The sequence below is a fragment of the Anomaloglossus baeobatrachus genome, chromosome 3 (assembly GCF_048569485.1).
Source record: "Anomaloglossus baeobatrachus isolate aAnoBae1 chromosome 3, aAnoBae1.hap1, whole genome shotgun sequence".
Lineage (NCBI taxonomy): Eukaryota > Metazoa > Chordata > Amphibia > Anura > Aromobatidae > Anomaloglossus > Anomaloglossus baeobatrachus.
Genome location: NC_134355.1, coordinates 423542135 through 423569636, shown reverse-complemented (window position 1 = coordinate 423569636; position 27502 = coordinate 423542135). Strand labels below are relative to the sequence as shown.

The 27502-nt window shown below is 49.5% G+C and overlaps 1 protein-coding gene and 1 long non-coding RNA gene across 3 annotated transcripts in view; one reads left to right on the top strand and one right to left on the bottom strand.

The window, feature by feature from the left end:
• Positions 1–24420, bottom strand: LOC142296570 (uncharacterized). The gene is made up of 3 exons (XR_012751652.1): positions 23668–24420; positions 597–991; positions 1–293 (listed from the first exon to the last, which is right to left on the bottom strand). It is a non-coding gene; the product is annotated as an uncharacterized LOC142296570 (long non-coding RNA).
• POLR2H (RNA polymerase II, I and III subunit H) overlaps positions 24399–27502 on the top strand; it is a 38277-nt gene continuing 35173 nt past the window's right edge. The window contains exon 1 of one of the 2 annotated variants that reach the window (XM_075340338.1): positions 24399–24478. The gene's annotated coding sequence lies outside the window, so the exon portion shown is untranslated. Of the gene's footprint in view, positions 24479–24507; positions 24703–27502 lie in introns of those variants that run through there. The other variant, XM_075340339.1, reaches the window with a different exon arrangement.

Here is a 27502-nt window from a genome sequence, read left to right as displayed (position 1 = left end):
GCTGCTTTATTCAATACCTCTAACATAACTCTTTCCGCATGCATACATTGGTTTTAATCTAGCATACAAAATCTTTCATCTGTAAACTGGGCAAATCCGCAAATGGCAGGTTTGTTCTGCTGATCCAAAATCTTTTGTGCCAAACAAAGAAAATCAGGTGAAGGCGAGGAGGTGGCCTTTCTTTTCCTGCCTGATGAGATCCGCCGAGGTACAGCTTCTTCAGTAGTCTCCTCAGAAGTCCTGGTGATGTCATCACTGCCACATGTTTGAGTGCACAAAGCTTCACAACGGTCCTGCGGGAACAAAAAAATCATGTTAAAGCAAAACCCAAATATCATGAGCTGCAGTCACATGGTTACACGTGCACTGTAAACTAATGTGAGGGGCGGACTAGTACTACAGGATATGAAATTCAACGGTATGAAAATTGAATGGGCAGAAACTAGTGAAGGGGTATACTTTTATGAAGTGGAAGGGATAACTTTGGGAATATGCAAAATTTATCATTGAAAACCACAGTTACAATCTTTTAGTAAAGTTTACCATATACCTACAAACTTTCAATGCTGTTTCAAGGACTAATATAAAGTACTTACATCTCCCACAGGGGACAAACTCCCCTTGTCAGGGTCTTTGTCCATGAGATTATCCATTCTTGGGGTACCTCTTGGTCTCTTGTGAAGGCCAGCAGCTCATAATACCACAACGTTGGTGTATACACATCATCCGTTCAGGTACCTGACTTAATCGACTGCTTCCCTTTGTTTTTAGCTCTCTCCTGTAAACCGTATGTAGAGCTTGAAGTTTTCTTTTCACTACATTTTCATTAACGAGGTCATCAGGATGGTGCAGCTTAAAAAAGGCTACAAGTTTTTGATAGGCCTCCTTTTTTATATTTATTGGTGTAATCTGCAGATTTTATCCTCCATAAGCAAGGCATTGAGCGATATAACTCAATAAGTTCACAGATATATTCCTGAGAAGAGGACATCTGAAATAAAGAAAAAGGAACATTGAGAATGGAACATATATGTTACATTTTAGAAAAGTTAAGAAAATGCCCATGGCCGCCCATGCTAAAGGGTATGTACAGTAAAGCCAAGGCCTCCATTTCCTTTCCATAGTACAGTACAAAAAAACCCCCTGTCAAACCACACTAGTTTTTGTAGGCCGTGGCAGAAAACCCTAAAATGGCCGCCCATGCTAAAGGGTATGTACAGTAAAGCCAAGGCCTCCATTTCCTTTCAAGTGTAGAAGTATGAACACAATATAGAACTGGGCTGTATGGGAATTCCCACAAAAGACTCACCGAAAATGGCCTCAGATAATGTCCTATAAGTAAAAACAGAAGCGCAACAAAGATCACAATTTGAGACCCCAAATGTTTTTAAGCATTATCGCAGAGTACAGTAGTAACAACGGAATCACTACACAGACCCTAAATGAAGAAGAAAAAAAAAAAAAAAAGGGAATCGCTAAAAAAAATCATACATTTAAGACCCACAAATGATGCTTACCTTGTAGATGGAGTGAGTATTGTATAGAATCTGTATTGATGCTGTATACATAAACCAGTGTGGAGTCGCCGCACAGAGAATTCTACAAAGATGCGCTAAGCAACAGAAGCTCAGGAACACAAGCGCGACTTTTGCCAATGTTTCAAATCTCGGGATTGCCAATGAGAACGCAGTAGCGATCACCAATCGGAGCTGATGGGGGTGTGTAAAAAGGACACCTAGGCGACTTCAGCGCCAAACACCACGCCCCTAACATAGGTGTGAGTCGTCAAATAGCTGCTGTGTGACACGTCCCCAACGACCAGCGAGGTCGTTCTGCAGGTCCGTATCGCTGCTGCGTCGTTGGCCAGATCTGCCTGTTTGACAGCTCACCAGCGACTGTTTAGAGACTTTAGGGAGGTTGCTATTACGTCACAAAATCGGTGACGTTACAGCAATATCGCTAGCGATGTTGCAGTGTGTAAAGGGGCCTTATCTCCTCAAAGGTGTGCGGCTTTGGATTTTTTTTAATTTGTTTTGGCTGCTTTGTAATAATTAGGTGTTATTTAGTATTACAATAGGAGTGTATTCCTTTTTTTAAACATGTACATCAATAAAGAATGTGTTTTTTAAGAGTCTTTCTTGTGTGATAGTGTTTATCAGCTTAAACACATAGCATCTATTGTCTGTGATTCAGTTCAAATCTGTGTTGGAGTGGAGGAGACATTTCTCCTCGCTCTGACACTCCTCTCCTAGACCACAGGCCTGTGGCCTAGGAGACATTGGGAGCGTCACTAAGGGCGCCGGCGAAATGACGTCTTGTGGCATCGCGAGAACTGAGGACCGAGCAGAGCACAGTGGTGGAGGTGAGTATGCTTAGAAGGTGAGTATGCTTTTTTTTTTTTTTTTTAAACTGTGTGCGACTGTATCAGGATGGGGGAACATGTCAGAATGGGGAAACTGCCAGGATGGGGGAACATGCCAGACTAGGGGAACATGCCAGGATGGGGATACATGACAGGATGAACGAACATACCAGGATGGGGAACAATGCCAGGATGGGGGAATGTGCCAGGATAGGGGAAACATGCCAGGATGGGGAAACATGCCAGGATGGGGAAACATGCCAGGATGGGGAGACATGCCAGGATGGGGAGACATGCCAGGATGGGGGAACATGCCAGAATACAGAGTACAGACCAGGATGGAGAAACTGCCATGATAGGGGTACATGCCAGGATGGGGTACATTTCCAAGGATGGGGGAACATGCCAGAATGAGGAAACTGCCAGGATGGGGGTACATGCCAGTATTGGGAAACTGCCCGGATTGCGGTACATGTCAGGATGCAGAAACTGCAAGGATGAGGGAACATGCCAGGATGGGGAAACTGCCAGGATGGGGGAAATGCCAGGATGGAGGTACATGCCAGGATGGGGGTACATGACTGGATGGGATACATTTACCAGGATGAAGCACATTTACAAGGATGGGGAAACATGCCAGGATATGGTACTTTTACCAGGATGGGGTACATTTACCAGGATGGGGCCATATATACCAGAATGTAGGAAATATATATCAGGATGGGGGACATGTTTACCAGGAAGTGGCCCAGGAAGGAGGACATAAATACATAATGAAGGGAGAGGGGAGCAACCATGTCTTTATGGGATTTCGAGATGTTCAGACTTTGAAATGTAAATGTGGATTTCAGGGTTAAATCTGATTGCATTCCATGCTAAAATCTGTCTGTGTGTCCAATATTCTGCATCTTTTTCCATAAAGATCAATCTAACTGCTGTGTCTGGAAAGGGCAATGGGAGTGGCTCGGCTTCAATGTGTGGTAAGCACATATAAGCTTGATCCCCCCTGCTGAAGAGAAGACTGCAAAGGTAAGTTTACAATCAATTAATTATTTGCCATGTTGGCACTTCAGAAAAAAATTGGGTTTAGGCCTACACTTTGGGCACTTGGTGTATGAAAGGTTCGCGATAACTGATATAGGGTATTGCCACATTCAGCAGAAATTGTGTGACACATTTTTGTGCTATTTTACCCATTTTCCTGTGTGAAAATGTAAATTCTGGTGCTAAAACAAATTTGTTGTGCTAAAAATGTAATTATTTCTTCTTCACTGCCAGATGGTATAAAATTCTGTTACACATCTGTAGTGTCAATAGGATCACGGCACCCTTAGGCCTCCTTTACACATCCATGTAAAAAAAGCAAGTGTTGCATGGTCCATTTTGGACATCTGTATGGCCATCCGTGTGTCCCTGTGCAGTCCGTGTGTAACATCCATGTGAACAGTACCGGAAAAAAAGCATGATACTGGAATGAATGTTTTTTTATGTATAAAAGCTGTGCAAAGTTAGAAAAAAAGATAGATAGACAGATAAAGGTCAAACACCTATACAATATATATATCCTACCCCCTACATATTCTAATCTTGCATCTTCCCAAAAGTGGATCACCAGCCATGATGAAACTGACAGCTGGAGTCTGGTATTCTCAGGATGGGAAGGGCCATGATTATTGGTCCCTTCCAAGCCTAAAAATAGCAGGCCACAGACATCCCAAATTATCACATTCATTATGAAGAACATTCATAGAACAAACCCTATAGACCGGGACAGCAGCCACTGCTGGTTCTCACACTACGCTGTGTGAGGACCGCTGCTGGCATTTACGAGGTCATTTATGACCTCATGAGGTCACCGCAGTTCACTGTACGTGGATCACACAGTAGCATGCGAACCGCCGGCGGGTGTGATGAGCGGTGAGGTCATGAGTTGACCTCAGTTCAGTTCATGAGGTTCTCTTTCTTCCAAGAGCCGTAACTTTTTTATTTTTCCATCAGTCTTACCATATGAGGGCTTGTTTTTTGCGGGACAAGTTGTACTTTTAAATGAAACTATAAGTTTTACCATATAGTGTACTGGAAAACAGCAAAAAAATTTCAAGTGTGGAAAAACTGCAAAAAAAAAAAGTGTGATCGCAGAATGGTTTTTGAGATATTTTATTCACCATGTTCACTATATGATAAAACTGATGTGTCGATGTGATGCCTGAGGTCGGTGCGAGTTTGTAGACACCAAACATGTATAGGATTATCTGTATTTAAGGAGTTAAAAAAAATCACAAGTTTGTCCAAACAAAGTGGTGCACGTTTTGTGCCATTTTCCGAAACCGGTAGAGTTCTCATTTTTCTGGATCTAGGGCCCAGTGACTGCTTATTTTTTGCGTCTTGAGCTGACATTTTTAATGGTACCACTTTTGCACAGATGCTACATTTTAATTGCCTGTTATTACATTTTGCGCAAACTTTGCGGCAACCAAAAAACATAATTTTGGCGTTTGGAAATTTTTTGCCGCTACGCCATTTACTGATCAGATTAATTGATTTTATATTTTAAGAGATCGGGCATTTCTAAACGCGGTGATAGCAAATATGTGTATATTTTTTATTTTTTTAACCCTTTAATTTTCAATAAGGCGAATGGGAGGTGATTTGAACTTTAAGGTTTTTTTATTTTTTCTTAATTTTTTAGAACGTTTTTTAAACTTTCTTTTTATTTTACTAGTTCTTGTAGGGGACTATAACGATCAGCACTCTGATCGCTCTTTCATTTCTCCAGATCACAGCTACACAGCTGAGATCTGCAGAAAAGGAGCTCTCCTATTACTGTTACGTCACCACCGGAGTTCGCTCCATCGACTTCTACTCCGATCGCCAGGCGACGCCATGTTCCTGCCGTGGATAATGCTGGTGATGGGAGAGGAGTCGATGCCAGCGGCGTCGGTGGGCGCAGGCTCCGCTCATCCACTGGTCTGGGTTTCCTGGGGATCTGCAGTGCCACTGGCTGACTGTAGATAGCGGGTGTCTCCCAGCTGAAGTACCATCATTCAGCTACAGCCTATGGGAAGACACCACACCCTTTTTAATGCCCCTCCTGTCTGCTGACCTCTGCCAGAGATAGTTCTGAAAATTCTGGCTCCTGTTGTGTCCTGTTCTGTGATTTCGTGTGCTGATTACCGCTTGTTTCCTGACTACCCTCCTGCCTGCTGTTTTTGTACCTCGCTGCCCGATCCGGTTTTGACCTCTGCTTGTTTGTGATTACGTTCTTGCCTGACGATTCTATCCCTGTTCCGCAATTCCTGGTTTGACCCTGCCTGACAACTACTTCCGACTGCAGCCTTCCACAGGTAGTGATCTTCAGGGCCCTATGTAATTCCAAATCCCTGTATAGGGGTTAAAGGTTTTCAGGGTTCTGGGGGTCCTGCTTGGTGAGTGGCTTCCCTCTAGCCTGTCCATTACAGCCCGTCTGAGTTTGTGGATCCAGGCAGGCGTTACATTTACACACCGCAGTCTGCCGGGTGTAAGAGGCAGGGACTCATGATACCTACAGCCGTCATCACATGACCCTGTGCTACCATAGCAACCACCAAAAGTCACGTGATCACGTCACGTGACTTTCGATGGGGCGGGTAAGCTACTGTTATGGCGGTGCACATATACATCCCGCTGCCAGATTTTGACTGCGAGATGTAAGGGGTTAATAGTTGCAGGTGGGACGCGATTCCACTCGCGACTAGCAGGCACACATGTCAGCTGTTGAAATCAGCTGATATGTGTGGGGATCGCAGCGGACTGCCCACGGCAGGCCACGGGGATTAACCTCACATGATCCATGACGTACCCAGTACATCATGTGTCATGAAGAGGTTAACAGCAAAATCTGTATTATATGGCGCTCCTTCCCTTTTCAGCTTTCCACTGTGCCTCAAAAGTTGTTTTCAACCACAAGTTGCTGATATACTTTTAACCCCTCTAACTTCCTAACGAAAAAAAATTATGTTTAAAAAAAAAATGGTGCTGATGTAAAGTAGGCATGAGGGAAATGTTATTTATTAACTACTCTGTGTGCTATAGCTCTTTCATTCAAAAGCATAAAAGTTAAAATTTTGAAAATGGCAACATTTTCTGCAAAATTACATTAATTTCAGAAATAAACACAAACAATGTTGTCCTAAATTTACCACTAAGGCCTCTTTTGCAAGTATGTGCCTCCGGTACGTGTTTGGCAGTTTTCTCATGTACCGGAGACACGTACACACGTAGACCTATGTAATCCTATGACTTTGGACCCACATAAGTATTTGCGCACGGAACGTGTGTCCGTTCCTTATTTACGTGTGTTTCTCACGCCGACATGTCCGTTTTCTCTCCGGCATCACGGGTGTCACACGGAATGCAAACGTGTCACACGGAATGCAAACGGACAACACGGATGTGTTCTGTGTGACACGCACCGGAGAAAAGAAAAGGGGGAATATGAGCACCACCTATAATTACAAGGAATTCTGTGCCAGATACGTAACCTGTGAAGGCTACAACAAAAGAAGGTGGTATCCGAACGGCACCAGTAATTCCATATAAGTAAATAAGTCAAATATATGCTGGAAATAACATGTGCAAAAGATTACATTTTATTGTAACAAAAGTTATGTGTGTACAGGGTTAAAAACATTTCAAATCAGATTATACACAACTCAATCTTCTCACAAACGTTAATATAACATCAAGGATAATTTCCCAATATACAATGAATGATGTGTTAATATAGACCCAACCTATACAGATGAATAAATGTTTTTAACCATGTACACACATGACTTTGTTACAATAAAATGTAATCTTTTGCACATGTTATTTCCAGCATATATTTGACTTATTTACTTATATGGAATTACTGGTGCCGTTCGGATACCACCTTCTTTTGTTGTAGCCTACGCACCGGAGAAAAGACATGTGTCTGTGAGAAAGAAAAAAAAAAAAAAAAAAAAAAAAACTTTACTCACCTTCTCCTGGCCTCCTGTCTCTGCCGCTGCTGTCACTTGCTGCCGACCGCCGCTCATTATGCTAATTGAATATTCACTTCACTGCGGCCAGAAGCAGCAGCAGCGGGGAGTTGGCAGAACCGGAGACCGAAGATCAGTACCACGGACAGCGACGCCAGGGACAGGTGAGCAGAAAGTTCCGTTCTCTGTGTGTTATCACGGATAACACACGGAGAACACACGTGCCATAAACACGGCTCACGGAGGGGAAAACGCACCTCTGATACGTCCGTGGTTTTTCACGGACATGTGAGAGAGGCCTAACATGAAGTATAATATATCACAAAAAACACTCTCAGAATGACTGGGATCTGTTCAAGAGTTATTAACTCATAAAATGACATTGGTCAGAATTGAAAAAATTTGCACGGTCAGGAAGGTGAAAACAGGCTGGGGGGTGAAGGGGTTAAAGTTTGCTCCACAACATTAAAGGGCACTTTACACGCTGCGATATCGCTATCGATATCGCTAGCGAGTGTACTCGCCCCTGTCGGTTTTGCGACACGGGCAAATCACTGCCCGTGGCGCACAACATCGCTAACACCCGTCACATGGACTTACCTTTCCTGCGACGTCGCTGTCCTTTCTAAGGGGGCGGTTTGTGCGGCGTCACATGGCAGCCGTCCAATAGAAGCGGAGGGGCGGAGATGAGCGGGCGGAATATCCCGCCCACCTCCTTCCTCCCTCATTGCCGGTGGACGCAGGTAAGGAGATGTTCGTCGTTCCTGCGGTGTCACACATAGCGATGTGTGATGCCGCAGGAACGACGAACAACCAGCGGCATGCACCACCAACGATATTATGAAAAGGAGCAACTGTCAACGATTTTTGACGTTTTTGCGATCGTTGATTGTCGCTCCTAGCTGTCACACACTGCGATGTCGCTAACGACGCCGGATGTGCGTCACAAACACCGTGACCCCGACGATATATCGTTAGCAATATCGCAGCGTGTAAAGCACCCTTTAGACAATCCTGTGAAATACTGGGAGAATATAGTTGGGTCAGATGAGACCAAAACTGAACTCTTTGGATGCCATAATGCACAACAGGTTTGGAGGCCAAAAGGCATTACATATCACTCAAAAAACACCAGAAGTTTGGAGGTGGGAACATCATGATGCGGGGCTGTTTTTCAGCATAAAGCACTGGCAAACTTCATATATTTGAAGGAAGGATGAATCGACAAATGTACCGAGACATTCTTGATAAAAACCTGCTGCCATCTACCAGGATGATAAAGTTTTGACGAGGCTGTAGACATTTCAGCAAAACAATGATCCCAAACACACAGAAAAGGAAACTCTCAACTGGTTTAAAAGAAAGAAAATAAATCTGCTACAATGGCCGAGCTGATCACTGGAGCTGAATCCAAAAGAAAATTTATGGAAAGAAAAAGCTCAGCGTTCATAGGACGAGCCCACAGAACCTTCAGGATTATATTTTGCTGAAATAAAATTCTTTGAGGAGTGGAAAAGAAAAAAATAATAGCTCCTCTGTCTTTGGTTTTATTTCTACATTTATTTTGCTATAAAAATGTGGCTGATGCCTCATTCTGACAGCTATAAATGTTGTTGTTTTTTTTTTGTTTTTTTTTTTAAAGGGAACCTGTCAGGTCCAATATGCACCCAGGAACACGAGCAGTTCTGGGTGCATATTGCTAATCCCTGCCTAACTGTCCCTGTCTACACTAGCATAGCTAAAGAGATCTTTAGAAAAAGTATTTCTAAAGATCTTTTATGATATGATATGCTAATGAGGCCAGGGACTAGTCGCAAGGGTGTTAGTTCCTTCGCTCATTCCGCCTTCTTAGCATGTTAGCAGGCCCACCGAGGTGTATTGACATGCTATTCAATGCCCATTGCTCAGTGTCATCAGCGGTGACATGCGTACCTGCGTCTGTTGTCATGCACACTAGACCTCTCTGAAGCCGGGACGCGTACACCCATAGTGTCCATGAATGAAAGTGCTGGGACTTATGATCATGTGCACTGAGCCTAAACCTGGCGTCTGAAGTAGTGACAACGGACACAGGTATATGCGTCACATGTGGGCATAGCATGTGGACGTGGTAATATGCTAAGAGTGTAGAATGAGCGCAGGAGCTAAAGTCCTCCTTAGCATATTCTAAAAAACCTTTAGAAATACATTTTCTAAAGATCTCTTTAGCTATGCTAGTGTATACAGTCATGGCCAAAAGTTTTGAGAATGACACCAAAATGATATTTTCACATGATCTGTTGCCCTCTGGTTTTTAATTGTGTTTGTCTGATGTTTACAGCACATACAGAAATATAATTGCAATCATATTATGAGGACCAAAAGGTTATATTGACAGTTAGAATGAGTTAATGCAGCAAGTCAATATTTGCAGTGTTGACCCTTCTTCTTCAGGACCTCTGCAATTCTCCCTGGCATGCTCTCAATCAACTTCTGGACCAAATCCTGACTGATAGCTGTCCATTCTTGCATAAGCAATGCTTGCATTTTGCCAGAATTTGTTGGTTTTTGTTTGTCCACCCGTCTCTTGATGATTGCCCAAAAGTTCTCAATGGGATTAAGATCTGGGGAGTTTCTAGGCCATGGACCCAAAATCTCTATGTTTTGTTCCATGAGCCATTTAGTGATCACCTTTGCTTTATGGCAAGGTGCTCCATCATGCTGGAAAAGGCACTGTTGGGCGCCAAACTGCTCTTGGACAGTTGGGAGAAGTTGCTCTTGGAGGACATTCTGGTACCATTCTTTATTCATGGCTGTGTTTTTAGACAAGACTGTGAGTGAGCCGATTCCCTTGGCTGAGAAGCAACCCACACATGAATGGTTTCAGGATGCTTAACAGTTGGCATGAGACAAGACTGGTGGTAGCGCTCACCTCTTCTTCTCCTAATAAGCTGTTTTCCAGATGTCCCGAACATTCGAAAAGGGGATTCATCTGAGAAAATGACTTTACCCCAGTCCTCAGCAGTCCACTCCCTGTACCTTTTGCAGAATATCAGTCGGTCCCTGATGTTTTTTCTGGAGAGAAGTGGCTTCTTTGCTGCCCTCCTTGAAACCAGGCCTTGCTCAAGCAGTCTCCGCCTCACAGTGCGTGCAGAAGCACTCACACCAGCCTGCTGCCATTGCTGAGCTGGCTCGGCACTGCTGGTAGTCCGATCCCGCAGCTGAAACAGTTTTAAGATACGGTCCTGGCGTTTGCTGGTCCTTCTTGGGCGCCCTGGAGCCTTTTTGGCAACAATGGAAGCTCTCTCCTTGAAGTTCTTGATGATGCGATAGATTGTGACTGAGGTAGAATCTTTGTAGCTGCGATACTCTTCCCTGTTAGGCCATTTTTGTGCAGAGCAATGATGGCTGCACGTGTTTCTTTAGAGATAACCATGGTTAACTGAAGAGAAACAATGATACCAAGCACCAGCCTCCTTTTAAAGTGTCCAGTGGTGTCATTCTTACTTAATCATGACTGATTGATCGCCAGCCCTGTCCTCATCAACACCCACACCTGTGTTAATGGAACAATCACTAAAACAATGTTAGCTGCTCCTTTTAAGGCAGGAATGCAAAGATGTTGAAATGTGTTTTGGGGGTTAAAGTTCATTTTCTCAGCCAATATTGACTTTGCAAGTAATTGCTGTTAAGCTGATCACTCTTTATGACATTCTGGTGTATATGCAAATTGCCATTAGAAAAACTTAAGCAGTAGACTTTGTAAAAATTAATATTTGTAGCATTCTCAAAACTTTTGGCCATGACTGTACAGGGACGGTTCGGCAAGGATTAGCAAAATGCACCCAGTACTGCTCGTGGCTCTGGATACATATTACACCTGACAGGTTCCCTTTAAGCTGAGCGTCATTTCTATTAATACCATATTGAGTGAGGTACATAATAGTGTAAGGCCAGGGACCCACTTTGCGTTCTCTTACTTGCAGTTCAGAACGCACGTTTTGGGCTTAATTGATTTGACCAAAGTTGCCTTTTTTTAAATTTAGCGCTGAAAATGCATGCGTATTTGCCGCGTATTTGATGCGTTTTCAGCGCTTTTTATCTGCGTTTTCACCTGCGTTCTGATAGTTGCGTTTTGAACATAAAGACACTGCTTAATAAAGTTTAAATAGTCAAATTCTTTGAAAAAATTGGAAATACAGGATCTATATTCATAGAAAAAAATCATGAAATTACATTTTGTTCATTAAACTATTGCGGTAATATGATATTTTAAGGGAAAATAGCAAAAAAGTATTAATTTCCTTAATTTAAATTGTAGGATTATGTGTGTGTGTGAAGGGACATATGAAATCATCATTTTAATGATCAAAAAGCATGCGTTTTGGAAGTCCAAAACGCATGTTTTCTGCACTGAAAAGGAAGGTAAAACGCAGGAATTTGTAGGAATCTTGTTTTTTGACATTTATCATTGATTCCAATGTTAACAAAACTGACCTAAAATGGCAAAAACAATTGACATGTTGCTTCTTTGAACGCATGGTTTTTGCCACAAAATATGCAAATTTTAAGGTGTGTTTTGAAACGCAAAGTGGGGTTGGAAAATCCACATTTTCCATTGACTTCGCTGGCACAATTTTTCCCTTGGTTTCTCTTCATTCTTATATGTTACATTAGAAGGTGGCCCGATTCAACGCATCGGGTATTCTAGAATTTACGTATTGTGTAGTTAATGTATGATTTTTGTTATATATATATCTATATATATAATTGCCTTATTCTGTCTGTCTGTCTGTCTGTCTGTCTGTCTGTCTATCTGTCTGTCTGTCATGCTCCGAAATTGTGTCCTTACGGTGACACAAAGCTGATTGGCCGCTGGGCTCGCCATGGCCCCGCCCCCCCACACGGATTGGCCTCTCGCCCCGGCTCTCTGCAGGCCCCGCCCCCCTCACGCAATCCACGCTCGCTCTGGCCCAACTGACACGGAGCCCCGATTCCCAGGTGAGTACACACACACACACACATCAGATCACACTCACTCTCACACACACCTCACACATCACAACATGCTGGGATATCGCTTGCTTCTACACCGGCTCCGTCAGGATCCCAGCAGCGCCAGACATAACCTTGCGATGCTGGGATCTTCACGGAGGCCGTGAAAGCTGGTAACCATTATACACATCGGGTAACTAAGGTCCCTTAGTTACCCGATGTGTATCATAGTTAACAGTGTACAGCGGCTCACACTCACTCTCACACACACCTCACACACACATCACACACACATCACATCGCATCCACACATCAAGGTCCTGCAGCGCCGGAAAATACAGACACATAACAGCACACACACATAACAGCACACACATACACACACACAAATCAGATCACACTCACACACACACACATCACATCGCATCCACATACTCACAACATCCTGGGATATCGCTTGCTTCTCGGCCTCGATACTGTGCTGTTGTGATCTTCCAGGACCTGCCGGAGGATCACATGGCCAGAAGCATGTGATATCCCCGGATGTTGTGAGTATAAGCGCGTATGTGCGATATCGTCAGTGTCTGTGTGTGTGAGTGGATGCGATCGGGTGTGTGTGAGTGGATGCGATCGGGTGTGTGTGAGTGGATGCGATCGGGTGTGTGTGAGTGGATGCGATCGGGTGTGTGTGAGTGGATGCGATCGGGTGTGTGTGAGTGGATGCGATCGGGTGTGTGAGTGTCGGCAGAGGAGCACGGCGTGCTGGAGGAGGCTGGGAGCAGAGAGGCTGATCATGGGGAAGGCTGGGAGGAGAGAGGCTGATGGTGGGGGAGGCTGGGACGAGGGAGGCTGATGCTGGTGGAGGCTGATGCTTGGGGAGGCTGGGAGCGGAAGGCTGATGCTGAGGGAGGCTGGGAGAGGGAGGCTGGGAGGAAGGAGGCTGGGAGGAGAGAGGCTGATCCTGGGGAAGGCTGGGAAGGGGAGGCTGATGCTGGGGGAGGCTGGAAGGAGAGAGGCTGGAAGGAGAGAGGCTGATGCATGGGGAGGCTGATGCTGGGGGAGGCTGGAAGGAGAGAGGCTAATGCTGGTGGAGGCTGATGCTTGGGGAGGCTGATGCTGGGGGAGACTGGGAGGGGAAGGCTGATGCTGAGGGAGGCTGGGAGGAAGGAGGCTGGGAAGAGAGAGGCTGATCCTGGGGAAGACTGGGAACGGGAGGCTGATGCTGAGGGAGGCTGGAAGGAGAGAGGCTGATGCTGGGGGAGGCTGGAAGGAGAGAGGCTGATGCTGGTGGAGGCTGATGCTTGGGGAGGCTGATGCTGGGGGAGACTGGGAGCGGAAGGCTGATGCTGAGGGAGGCTGGGAGAGGGAGGCTGGGAGGAAGGAGGCTGGGAGGAGAGAGGCTGATCCTGGGGAAGGCTGGGAAGGGGAGGCTGATGCTGGGGGAGGCTGGAAGGAGAGAGGCTGATGCTGGTGGAGGCTGATGCATGGGGAGGCTGATGCTGGGGGAGACTGGGAGCAGAAGGCTGATGCTGAGGGAGGCTGGGAGGAAGGAGGCTGGGAGGAGAGAGGCTGATCCTGGGGAAGGCTGGGAAGGGGAGGCTGATGCTGAGGGAAGCTGGAAGGAGAGAGGCTGATGCTGGGGGAGGCTGGAAGGAGAGAGGCTGAGGCTGGGAGGAGAGAGGCTGATGCTGGGGAAGGCTGATGCTGAGGGAGGCTGGGAGGGGAAAGCTGATGCTGGGGAAGGCTGGGAGGACGGAGGCTGGGAGGAGAGAGGCTGATCCTGGGAAGGCTGGGAGAGGGAGGCTGATGCTGGAGGAGGCTGGAAGGAGAGAGGCTGATGCTGGCGGAGGCTGATGCTGGGGAGGCTGGGAGACGGAGGCTGATGCTGAGGGAGGCTGGGAAGAGGGAGGCTGGGAGAGGTAGGCTGAGAGAAGAGAGGCTGATGCACACACACACACACACACACACACGCGCGCGCGCACTGCACAACACACCACACACACACACACACACACACACACTGGGAACCACAAACAACTGCCCTACACAGACACCCACACATACAGACAACGCTGCACACACAGACAACGCTGCACACACAAACACCGCGGCACACACAAATATACGCACATACCGTACAACACACACATTGCTCAAAACATACCTCCCCCCAAAACACACCACACACACACAAACCGCGCAACACACACACAACGCTACAGACACACAGCGCTCCACAAACAACGCAACACACGCAACACACATACAACACCGCTCTCACCCCCCATCACACCCAGACAACACCCAGAACATGTACAGCGCCTACACAAACACTTGGTAACTACAGACAACAACATCTCTCTATATATATATATATATATATATAACAAAAATCATACATGAACTACACAATACGTAAATTCTAGAATACCCGATGCGTAGAATCGGGCCACCTTCTAGTCTATATATATAATTGCCTTATTCTGTCTGTCTGTCTGTCTGTCTGTCTGTCTGTCTGTCTATCTGTCTGTCTGTCTGTCATGCTCCGAAATTGTGTCCTTACGGTGACACAAAGCTGATTGGCCGCTGGGCTCGCCATGGCCCCGCCCCCCCACACGGATTGGCCTCTCGCCCCGGCTCTCTGCAGGCCCCGCCCCCCTCACGCAATCCACGCTCGCTCTGGCCCAACTGACACGGAGCCCCGATTCCCAGGTGAGTACACACACACACATCAGATCACACTCACTCTCACACACACCTCACACATCACAACATGCTGGGATATCGCTTGCTTCTACACCGGCTCCGTCAGGATCCCAGCAGCGCCAGACATAACCTTGCGATGCTGGGATCTTCACGGAGGCCGTGAAAGCTGGTAACCATTATACACATCGGGTAACTAAGGTCCCTTAGTTACCCGATGTGTATCATAGTTAACAGTGTACAGCGGCTCACACTCACTCTCACACACACCTCACACACACATCACACACACATCACATCGCATCCACACATCAAGGTCCTGCAGCGCCGGAAAATACAGACACATAACAGCACACACACATAACAGCACACACATACACACACACAAATCAGATCACACTCACACACACACACATCACATCGCATCCACATACTCACAACATCCTGGGATATCGCTTGCTTCTCGGCCTCGATACTGTGCTGTTGTGATCTTCCAGGACCTGCCGGAGGATCACATGGCCAGAAGCATGTGATATCCCCGGATCTTGTGAGTATAAGCGCGTATGTGCGATATCGTCAGTGTCTGTGTGTGTGAGTGGATGCGATCGGGTGTGTGTGAGTGGATGCGATCGGGTGTGTGTGAGTGGATGTGATCGGGTGTGTGTGAGTGGATGCGATCGGGTGTGTGTGAGTGGATGCGATCGGGTGTGTGTGAGTGGATGCGATCGGGTGTGTGAGTGTCGGCAGAGGAGCACGGCGTGCTGGAGGAGGCTGGGAGCAGAGAGGCTGATCATGGGGAAGGCTGGGAGGAGAGAGGCTGATGGTGGGGGAGGCTGGGACGAGGGAGGCTGATGCTGGTGGAGGCTGATGCTTGGGGAGGCTGGGAGCGGAAGGCTGATGCTGAGGGAGGCTGGGAGAGGGAGGCTGGGAGGAAGGAGGCTGGGAGGAGAGAGGCTGATCCTGGGGAAGGCTGGGAAGGGGAGGCTGATGCTGGGGGAGGCTGGAAGGAGAGAGGCTGGAAGGAGAGAGGCTGATGCATGGGGAGGCTGATGCTGGGGGAGGCTGGAAGGAGAGAGGCTAATGCTGGTGGAGGCTGATGCTTGGGGAGGCTGATGCTGGGGGAGACTGGGAGGGGAAGGCTGATGCTGAGGGAGGCTGGGAGGAAGGAGGCTGGGAGGAGAGAGGCTGATCCTGGGGAAGACTGGGAACGGGAGGCTGATGCTGAGGGAGGCTGGAAGGAGAGAGGCTGATGCTGGGGGAGGCTGGAAGGAGAGAGGCTGATGCTGGTGGAGGCTGATGCTTGGGGAGGCTGATGCTGGGGGAGACTGGGAGCGGAAGGCTGATGCTGAGGGAGGCTGGGAGAGGGAGGCTGGGAGGAAGGAGGCTGGGAGGAGAGAGGCTGATCCTGGGGAAGGCTGGGAAGGGGAGGCTGATGCTGGGGGAGGCTGGAAGGAGAGAGGCTGATGCTGGTGGAGGCTGATGCATGGGGAGGCTGATGCTGGGGGAGACTGGGAGCAGAAGGCTGATGCTGAGGGAGGCTGGGAGGAAGGAGGCTGGGAGGAGAGAGGCTGATCCTGGGGAAGGCTGGGAAGGGGAGGCTGATGCTGAGGGAAGCTGGAAGGAGAGAGGCTGATGCTGGGGGAGGCTGGGAGCGGAAGGCTGATGCTGAGGGAGGCTGGGAGAGGGAGGCTGGGAGGAAGGAGGCTGGGAGGAGAGAGGCTGATCCTGGGGAAGGCTGGGAAGGGGAGGCTGATGCTGGGGGAGGCTGGAAGGAGAGAGGCTGGAAGGAGAGAGGCTGATGCATGGGGAGGCTGATGCTGGGGGAGGCTGGAAGGAGAGAGGCTGATCCTGGGAAGGCTGGGAGAGGGAGGCTGATGCTGGAGGAGGCTGGAAGGAGAGAGGCTGATGCTGGCGGAGGCTGATGCTGGGGAGGCTGGGAGAGGGAGGCTGATGCTGAGGGAGGCTGGGAGGAGGGAGGCTGGGAGAGGTAGGCTGAGAGAAGAGAGGCTGATGCACACACACACACACACACACACACACGCGCGCGCGCACTGCACAACACACCACACACACACACACACACACACACACTGGGAACCACAAACAACTGCCCTACACAGACACCCACACATACAGACAACGCTGCACACACAGACAACGCTGCACACACAAACACCGCGGCACACACAAATATACGCACATACCGCACAACACACACATTGCTCAAAACATACCTCCCCCCAAAACACACCACACACACACAAACCGCGCAACACACACACAACGCTACAGACACACAGCGCTCCACAAACAACGCAACACACGCAACACACATACAACACCGCTCTCACCCCCCGTCACACCCAGACAACACCCAGAACATGTACAGCGCCTACACAAACACTTGGTAACTACAGACAACAACATCTCTCTATATATATATATATATAACAAAAATCATACATGAACTACACAATACGTAAATTCTAGAATACCCGATGCGTAGAATCGGGCCACCTTCTAGTATTTATATATATATATTGTGTAGTTCATGTATGATTTTTGTTATATATATATATATAGAGAGATGTTGTTTTCTGTAGTTACCAAGTGTTTGTGTAGGCGCTGTACATGTTCTGGGTGTTGTCTGGGTGTGACGGGGGGTGAGAGCGGTGTTGTATGTGTGTTGCGTGTGTTGCGTTGTTTGTGGAGCGCTGTGTGTCTGTAGCGTTGTGTGTGTGTTGCGCGGTTTGTGTGTGTGTGGTGTGTTTTGGGGGGAGGTATGTTTTGAGCAATGTGTGTGTTGTGCGGTATGTGCGTATATTTGTGTGTGCCGCGGTGTTTGTGTGTGCAGCGTTGTCTGTGTGTGCAGCGTTGTCTGTATGTGTGGGTGTCTGTGTAGGGCAGTTGTTTGTGGTTCCCAGTGTGTGTGTGTGTGTGTGTGTGTGGTGTGTTGTGCAGTGCGCGCGCGCGTGTGTGTGTGTGTGTGTGTGTGTGTGCATCATGCGTAGAATCGGGCCACCTTCTAGTATATATATATATATATATATACTAGAAGGTGGCCCGATTCTACGCATCGGGTATTCTAGAATTTACGTATTGTGTAGTTCATGTATGATTTTTGTTATATATATATATATATAGAGAGAGAGATGTTGTTGTCTGTAGTTACCAAGTGTTTGTGTAGGCGCTGTACATGTTCTGGGTGTTGTCTGGGTGTGACGGGGGGTGAGAGCGGTGTTGTATGTGTGTTGCGTGTGTTGCGTTGTTTGTGGAGCGCTGTGTGTCTGTAGCGTTGTGTGTGTGTTGCGCGGTTTGTGTGTGTGTGGTGTGTTTTGGGGGAGGTATGTTTTGAGCAATGTGTGTGTTGTGCGGTATGTGCGTATATTTGTGTGTGCCGCGGTGTTTGTGTGTGCAGCGTTGTCTGTGTGTGCAGCGTTGTCTGTATGTGTGGGTGTCTGTGTAGGGCAGTTGTTTGTGGTTCCCAGTGTGTGTGTGTGTGTGTGTGTGTGTGGTGTGTTGTGCAGTGCGCGCGCGCGTGTGTGTGTGTGTGTGTGTGTGTGTGTGCATCAGCCTCTCTTCTCTCAGCCTACCTCTCCCAGCCTCCCTCTTCCCAGCCTCCCTCAGCATCAGCCTCCCTCTCCCAGCCTCCCCAGCATCAGCCTCCGCCAGCATCAGCCTCTCTCCTTCCAGCCTCCTCCAGCATCAGCCTCCCTCTCCCAGCCTTCCCAGGATCAGCCTCTCTCCTCCCAGCCTCCGTCCTCCCAGCCTTCCCCAGCATCAGCTTTCCCCTCCCAGCCTCCCTCAGCATCAGCCTTCCCCAGCATCAGCCTCTCTCCTCCCAGCCTCAGCCTCTCTCCTTCCAGCCTCCCCCAGCATCAGCCTCTCTCCTTCCAGCTTCCCTCAGCATCAGCCTCCCCTTCCCAGCCTTCCCCAGGATCAGCCTCTCTCCTCCCAGCCTCCTTCCTCCCAGCCTCCCTCAGCATCAGCCTTCTGCTCCCAGTCTCCCCCAGCATCAGCCTCCCCATGCATCAGCCTCCACCAGCATCAGCCTCTCTCCTTCCAGCCTCCCCCAGCATCAGCCTCCCCTTCCCAGCCTTCCCCAGGATCAGCCTCTCTCCTCCCAGCCTCCTTCCTCCCAGCCTCCCTCTCCCAGCCTCCCTCAGCATCAGCCTTCCGCTCCCAGTCTCCCCCAGCATCAGCCTCCCCAAGCATCAGCCTCCACCAGCATCAGCCTCTCTCCTTCCAGCCTCCCCCAGCATCAGCCTCTCTCCTTCCAGCCTCCCTCAGCATCAGCCTCCCGTTCCCAGTCTTCCCCAGGATCAGCCTCTCTCCTCCCAGCCTCCTTCCTCCCAGCCTCCCTCAGCATCAGCCTTCCCCTCCCAGTCTCCCCCAGCATCAGCCTCCCCAAGCATCAGCCTCCACCAGCATTAGCCTCTCTCCTTCCAGCCTCCCCCAGCATCAGCCTCCCCATGCATCAGCCTCTCTCCTTCCAGCCTCTCTCCTTCCAGCCTCCCCCAGCATCAGCCTCCCCTTCCCAGCCTTCCCCAGGATCAGCCTCTCTCCTCCCAGCCTTCTTCCTCCCAGCCTCCCTCTCCCAGCCTCCCTCAGCATCAGCCTTCCGCTCCCAGCCTCCCCAAGCATCAGCCTCCACCAGCATCAGCCTCCCTCGTCCCAGCCTCCCCCACCATCAGCCTCTCTCCTCCCAGCCTTCCCCATGATCAGCCTCTCTGCTCCCAGCCTCCTCCAGCACGCCGTGCTCCTCTGCCGACACTCACACACCCGATCGCATCCACTCACACACACCCGATCGCATCCACTCACACACACCCGATCGCATCCACTCACACACACCCGATCGCATCCACTCACACACACCCGATCGCATCCACTCACACACACCCGATCGCATCCACTCACACACACAGACACTGACGATATCGCACATACGCGCTTATACTCACAAGATCCGGGGATATCACATGCTTCTGGCCATGTGATCCTCCGGCAGGTCCTGGAAGATCACAACAGCACAGTATCGAGGCCGAGAAGCAAGCGATATCCCAGGATGTTGTGAGTATGTGGATGCGATGTGATGTGTGTGTGAGTGTGATCTGATTTGTGTGTGTGTATGTGTGTGCTGTTATGTGTGTGTGCTGTTATGTGTCTGTATTTTCCGGCGCTGCAGGACCTTGATGTGTGGATGCGATGTGATGTGTGTGTGATGTGTGTGTGAGGTGTGTGTGAGAGTGAGTGTGAGCCGCTGTACACTGTTAACTATGATACACATCGGGTAACTAAGGGACCTTAGTTACCCGATGTGTATAATGGTTACCAGCTTTCACGGCCTCCGTGAAGATCCCAGCATCGCAAGGTTATGTCTGGCGCTGCTGGGATCCTGACGGAGCCGGTGTAGAAGCAAGCGATATCCCAGCATGTTGTGATGTGTGAGGTGTGTGTGAGAGTGAGTGTGATCTGATGTGTGTGTGTGTACTCACCTGGGAATCGGGGCTCCGTGTCAGTTGGGCCAGAGCGAGCGTGGATTGCGTGAGGGGGGCGGGGCCTGCAGAGAGCCGGGGCGAGAGGCCAATCCGTGTGGGGGGGGCGGGGCCATGGCGAGCCCAGCGGCCAATCAGCTTTGTGTCACCGTAAGGACACAATTTCGGAGCATGACAGACAGACAGATAGACAGACAGATAGACAGACAGACAGACAGAATAAGGCAATTATATATATAGACTAGAAGGTGGCCCGATTCTACGCATCGGGTATTCTAGAATTTACGTATTGTGTAGTTCATGTATGATTTTTGTTATATATATATATATATAGAGAGAGATGTTGTTGTCTGTAGTTACCAAGTGTTTGTGTAGGCGCTGTACATGTTCTGGGTGTTGTCTGGGTGTGACGGGGGGTGAGAGCGGTGTTGTATGTGTGTTGCGTTGTTTGTGGAGCGCTGTGTGTCTGTAGCGTTGTGTGTGTGTTGCGCGGTTTGTGTGTGTGTGGTGTGTTTTGGGGGGAGGTATGTTTTGAGCAATGTGTGTGTTGTGCGGTATGTGCGTATATTTGTGTGTGCCGCGGTGTTTGTGTGTGCAGCGTTGTCTGTGTGTGCAGCGTTGTCTGTATGTGTGGGTGTCTGTGTAGGGCAGTTGTTTGTGGTTCCCAGTGTGTGTGTGTGTGTGGTGTGTTGTGCAGTGCGCGCGCGCGCGTGTGTGTGTGTGTGTGTGTGTGTGTGTGTGTGTGTGTGTGTGTGTGTGTGTGTGTGTGCATCAGCCTCTCTTCTCTCAGCCTACCTCTCCCAGCCTCCCTCTTCCCAGCCTCCCTCAGCATCAGCCTCCGTCTCCCAGCCTCCCCAGCATCAGCCTCCGCCAACATCAGCCTCTCTCCTTCCAGCCTCCTCCAGCATCAGCCTCCCTCTCCCAGCCTTCCCAGGATCAGCCTCTCTCCTCCCAGCCTCCGTCCTCCCAGCCTTCCCCAGCATCAGCTTTCCCCTCCCAGCCTCCCTCAGCATCAGCCTTCCCCAGCATCAGCCTCTCTCCTCCCAGCCTCAGCCTCTCTCCTTCCAGCCTCCCCCAGCATCAGCCTCTCTCCTTCCAGCTTCCCTCAGCATCAGCCTCCCCTTCCCAGCCTTCCCCAGGATCAGCCTCTCTCCTCCCAGCCTCCTTCCTCCCAGCCTCCCTCAGCATCAGCCTTCTGCTCCCAGTCTCCCCCAGCATCAGCCTCCCCATGCATCAGCCTCCACCAGCATCAGCCTCTCTCCTTCCAGCCTCCCCCAGCATCAGCCTCCCCTTCCCAGCCTTCCCCAGGATCAGCCTCTCTCCTCCCAGCCTCCTTCCTCCCAGCCTCCCTCAGCATCAGCCTTCCGCTCCCAGTCTCCCCCAGCATCAGCCTCCCCAAGCATCAGCCTCCACCAGCATCAGCCTCTCTCCTTCCAGCCTCCCCCAGCATCAGCCTCTCTCCTTCCAGCCTCCCTCAGCATCAGCCTCCCGTTCCCAGTCTTCCCCAGGATCAGCCTCTCTCCTCCCAGCCTCCTTCCTCCCAGCCTCCCTCAGCATCAGCCTTCCCCTCCCAGTCTCCCCCAGCATCAGCCTCCCCAAGCATCAGCCTCCACCAGCATTAGCCTCTCTCCTTCCAGCCTCCCCCAGCATCAGCCTCCCCATGCATCAGCCTCTCTCCTTCCAGCCTCTCTCCTTCCAGCCTCCCCCAGCATCAGCCTCCCCTTCCCAGCCTTCCCCAGGATCAGCCTCTCTCCTCCCAGCCTCCTTCCTCCCAGCCTCCCTCTCCCAGCCTCCCTCAGCATCAGCCTTCCGCTCCCAGCCTCCCCAAGCATCAGCCTCCACCAGCATCAGCCTCCCTCGTCCCAGCCTCCCCCACCATCAGCCTCTCTCCTCCCAGCCTTCCCCATGATCAGCCTCTCTGCTCCCAGCCTCCTCCAGCACGCCGTGCTCCTCTGCCGACACTCACACACCCGATCGCATCCACTCACACACACCCGATCGCATCCACTCACACACACCCGATCGCATCCACTCACACACACCCGATCGCATCCACTCACACACACCCGATCGCATCCACTCACACACACAGACACTGACGATATCGCACATACGCGCTTATACTCACAACATCCGGGGATATCACATGCTTCTGGCCATGTGATCCTCCGGCAGGTCCTGGAAGATCACAACAGCACAGTATCGAGGCCGAGAAGCAAGCGATATCCCAGGATGTTGTGAGTAAGTGGATGCGATGTGATGTGTGTGTGTGTGAGTGTGATCTGATTTGTGTGTGTGTATGTGTGTGCTGTTATGTGTGTGTGCTGTTATGTGTCTGTATTTTCCGGCGCTGCAGGACCTTGATGTGTGGATGCGATGTGATGTGTGTGTGAGGTGTGTGTGAGAGTGAGTGTGAGCCGCTGTACACTGTTAACTATGATACACATCGGGTAACTAAGGGACCTTAGTTACCCGATGTGTATAATGGTTACCAGCTTTCACGGCCTCCGTGAAGATCCCAGCATCGCAAGGTTATGTCTGGCGCTGCTGGGATCCTGACGGAGCCGGTGTAGAAGCAAGCGATATCCCAGCATGTTGTGATGTGTGAGAGTGAGTGTGATCTGATGTGTGTGTGTGTACTCACCTGGGAATCGGGGCTCCGTGTCAGTTGGGCCAGAGCGAGCGTGGATTGCGTGAGGGGGGCGGGGCCTGCAGAGAGCCGGGGCGAGAGGCCAATCCGTGTGGGGGGGCGGGGCCATGGCGAGCCCAGCGGCCAATCAGCTTTGTGTCACCGTAAGGACACAATTTCGGAGCATGACAGACAGACAGATAGACAGACAGACAGACAGACAGACAGACAGACAGACAGACAGACAGACAGACAGACAGACAGACAGACAGACAGAATAAGGCAATTATATATATAGATGGGGCAGAATGGAATATATAGGCAGCAGTCATTTATGATCAGCATTATAAAGTTAATCCTCCCTGCGTATCTATACAATTATCTGGATTTATATTCCTATATCTCCTATGGTCAGGATTATTTATTGACATGTTTATACTGATCTAGAATAAACTGCTTTGTCAGAATTGGTTTTTACCTGTTTCTCATGATTATACTTACTTTCTATTCAGCCTAGTTCAGACTTCCCTGCTTTCATGTTCAAATTGATGCAGCAGAGCAGTCCACCTCTATAAATAGTTATAGATTATTCTGGCCACCCATTATATCATTTCTTTCTATTGTCTCCCCCCTTTTTGTTTTTTATGTATGTTTTTAAATTGTGTGTGTGTGTTTTTTAACCAATAAAAATTATGATATTTAGGTCTATGGAATATCTCTGTTTGGCTTGCTTTTTTTTCTGCAGTTATCCATTTTGAAAAAAAAAAATCCTAATCAGCCTCTTTTAGACCTCGTGCACACACTGAGGATTTGGTAGGTTTTTACCGCAGTATTTGAAGATGAATCCAGCAGTGGTGCCGTGTTTCTATTTTCCGCTGATTGTCGCACTCCTGGTTTGGGCTTATGCTGAGGTAAAAACCTCTCCAAACACTGAACGTGTGCACATGGCCTTGGAAGCACTGATGGAAAGAAGAAACACGTGGCTTTTTCTGTAAATGAATAGGGAATTCCTCACGTGTTGGGTCTCGTTTGGTGCATGTATGTCCCCAGTCAGCATACTCGGGGGAGGCTGTGACCAGGTCCAGGCTCTGATCGGCCGTAGGTCCCTACATGTGGCGATCTGCTCGCTATGGCTGCTGTACTATTGTGCCTGGCCCTGGCGGTGGTTTGTGGCATTTACGATCAAATCTGATGAACGAATCAGTTCCCATGGCAACGGGCGCTGTGTAGGGGAAAAAAAGGAAGTGACGTAGCCGGAACCGGAAGTGAGTGTGGAGGAGCGTGGACGCGGCGGAGGAGACGTCTTCTGACCGTATGTAGTGAGACACGTGGCTCTGACCCCGGCAGACAGAACGCCGCCCGCCGTGTGTTGTGTCTGCCGCTCGTGCGCATGTGCAGGAATGCCGGTACTGTGAGACGAGCACGGCCATGCGCTGGGTGCGTGATGGACACCAGTGAGGCTATGGCTTCTGAAGGGTCTCCAGTATCCGCCCTGCACAGATAGGCGGTCACTCTCCAGTGAAGTGTACGGGCGATGTGAGTTTGCCCTTTTCCTCCTGAACTCCCCGGGTCTCTGCAGTCCGCTCCTTCCTGTGATGGGAGATGTATATGACATACTGTATATCTGCAGTCAGAGGCCTCGTCTCCCCCCGGTTTCTTCCTGCAGCTTTGTATTAGTAATGTGAAGAGTTCTATCTAAATGTTCATTTAAAATAAATCTTAAAGGGGTCGTGCACTTTTTTTCTCTCTCACACAGAGCCCATTGTGATTATTTGAGGGGAAAGAAAAGAAATGCATTGACTAAAGTGCTGCCTGCGACTCTGCCATTGCTGCCTGTTCTGACTGAGGGAAATGTGGCCAGTATTGGTCCAGATCTGTCACACATCTGTATGAGCAGGGTGTGCAGAGAATTGTTACCGTGTCAGGTCTCTTTCACACATCTGTGAAAAACACGCACATGTAAAAGGTGCTTATGTCCCTCTGTGTGCCTTTGTTTCGGCACGAGTGTTCTCCATGTGCTATCCGTGATAACACGCAGAGAGCAGGAACTTTCTGTCCCGGTCTACTGTCAGTGATGCTGAGGTCTTCCACTCTGGGGTCTAAGGGTACTTTCACACATCCGGATTTTTGCTCTGCAGCACAATACGGCGTTCTGCAGAAAAAACGCAACCGGCTTTTGTAACGCCGGTTGCGGGTTTTTTTTGCATAGACTTACATTAGTGCCGTATTGTGCCGCAGGGGCTTGCGTTCGGTCCGGTTTTTGCCGCATGCGGCAGATTTAGCCGATGCCGCGGCCGGATCGAACGTTCCCTGCAACGTTTTTTGCTCTGGCAAAAAACATTGCATCGCACCGCATCCGGCCGCTGCGGCGCATTTTTCAATCCATACCTATGGAGGCCGGATGCGGCGCGATGCGGAAAAAAAACGCATCCGCTCGCCGCATGCGCTTTTTTCCACTGCGCATGCTCAGTAGCATGCCGCAACCGGAAAAAAACGGACGGGCCCCATGTAAAAACTTATGCAAAGGATGCAGTGTTTTCGCCGCATCCGTTGCATAGTTTTCACAGCCGGATTGAGCCGCAGTGCTCAAACCGGATGTGTGAAAGTAGCCTTACTTTCACACATCCGGCTTGAGCTCTGCGGCTCAATCCGGCTGTGCAAGCTATGCAACGGATGCGGTGAAAACACAGCATCCTTTGCATAAGTTTTTCCTTTGCGGCCAGTCCGGTTTTTGCCGCTTGCGGCATGCTACTGAGCATGCGCAGTGGCAAAAACCGCATGCGACGGCCGGATGCGGTTATTGCCGCATCCGGCCGCCATAGGCATGCATTGAAAAATGCGCCGCATCGGCCGAATGCGGCGCAATGCGGGTTTTTTTGCCGCACGAAAAACCGTGCCAGGCAACGTTCAATCCGGCCGCCGCATCGGCTAAATCTGCCGCATGCGGCAAAAATCGGACGGAACGCAAGGCCATGCGGCACTAATTAAAATCTATGCAGGAAAATCGCAACCGGCAGCAAAAAAAAACCGGTTGTGATTTTCCTGCAAAGTGCCGGATTGTGCCGCATAGCAAAAACCGGAGGTGTGAAAGCAGCCTAAGGGTACCGTCTCCCTAAACGACGTACCAGCGATTCTGACCATGATATGACCTGGTCCAGATCGCTTTTACGTCTCTACATGGTCGCTGGTGAGCTGTTAATCAGGAAGATCTCACCAGTGACTCTGCGCTTGGTAACCAGTGTAAATAACGGGTAACTAAGCAAAGCATTTGCTTGGTTACCCGATATTTACCCTGGTTACCAGCGTACACCGCTTAGCACTGGCTCCCTGCACACGTAGCCAGGGTAACTAAGCAAAGCGCTTTGCTTAGTAACCCGATGTGTACCCTGGCTACGTGTGCAGGGAGCCAGCGCTAAGTGGTGTATGCTGGTAACCAAGGTAAATATCGGGTAACCAAGCAAAGCGCTTCGTTCAGTTACCCGATATTTACCCTGGTTACCAGCATACGCTGCTTACACAGTCGGTGCTCATTGGTCTCCCACCGTCAAACACGCTGATGTGTGCTGCATAACGGGAGACCAACGAGCAAAAAAATGAACCAGAACAGTGTGTAATGATCAGCGATTTCACAGCAGGGGACAGGTCGCTGCTTAGTGTCACATACAGCGAGATCGCTGATTAGGTCACTGGTACGTCACAAAACCTGTGACTCGGCAGCGATCTCGCTATGTGAAAAGTACCCCTAAGACCCTAATGACGCCCCACTGCTTCTGGCCCGAAGTACAGTGAATATGCGATGAGCATAATGAGCGGGGGTCAGAAGCAGGAGACAGCAGGGCTGGAGAATGAGAGTGTAGAAATTAATTTTATTTCACAAAAACATGGTTTTCTCCGGTACATGTCACACTGATGTCACATGGAGCACCTCCGTGCGGTTTGTATGACACCCGTGCTGCCTGAGAAAAACTTGACATGTCTATGTGTGGAGCACACGGGCACATGGTCCATGTGGAAACACGCATGCATGCATGCACTGATTTTAATGGGTCTATGTTTGCCCGTGTCTCCGGTACGTGTGTATACGTACCGGAGACACGGATGTGTGAAGGGGGCGTTAGGCAAATGTCCGTCCTTACTGCCACTAAAAAAAAAATGATCTCGGGTGTTTTTAAATTGTTTTGTTGAACCTAGTTTCCAATAAAATGGCCGCATGGGGTATGTTTGGCTCTACGGTATGCCATCACCTCAGGTGTATTGAAGGGCTGTATTTCTAAACTTTTTGCTTCTTAGTGATTCTTCATTGAAGATAAGTGATCACTGGTGATGAGCGAGCACT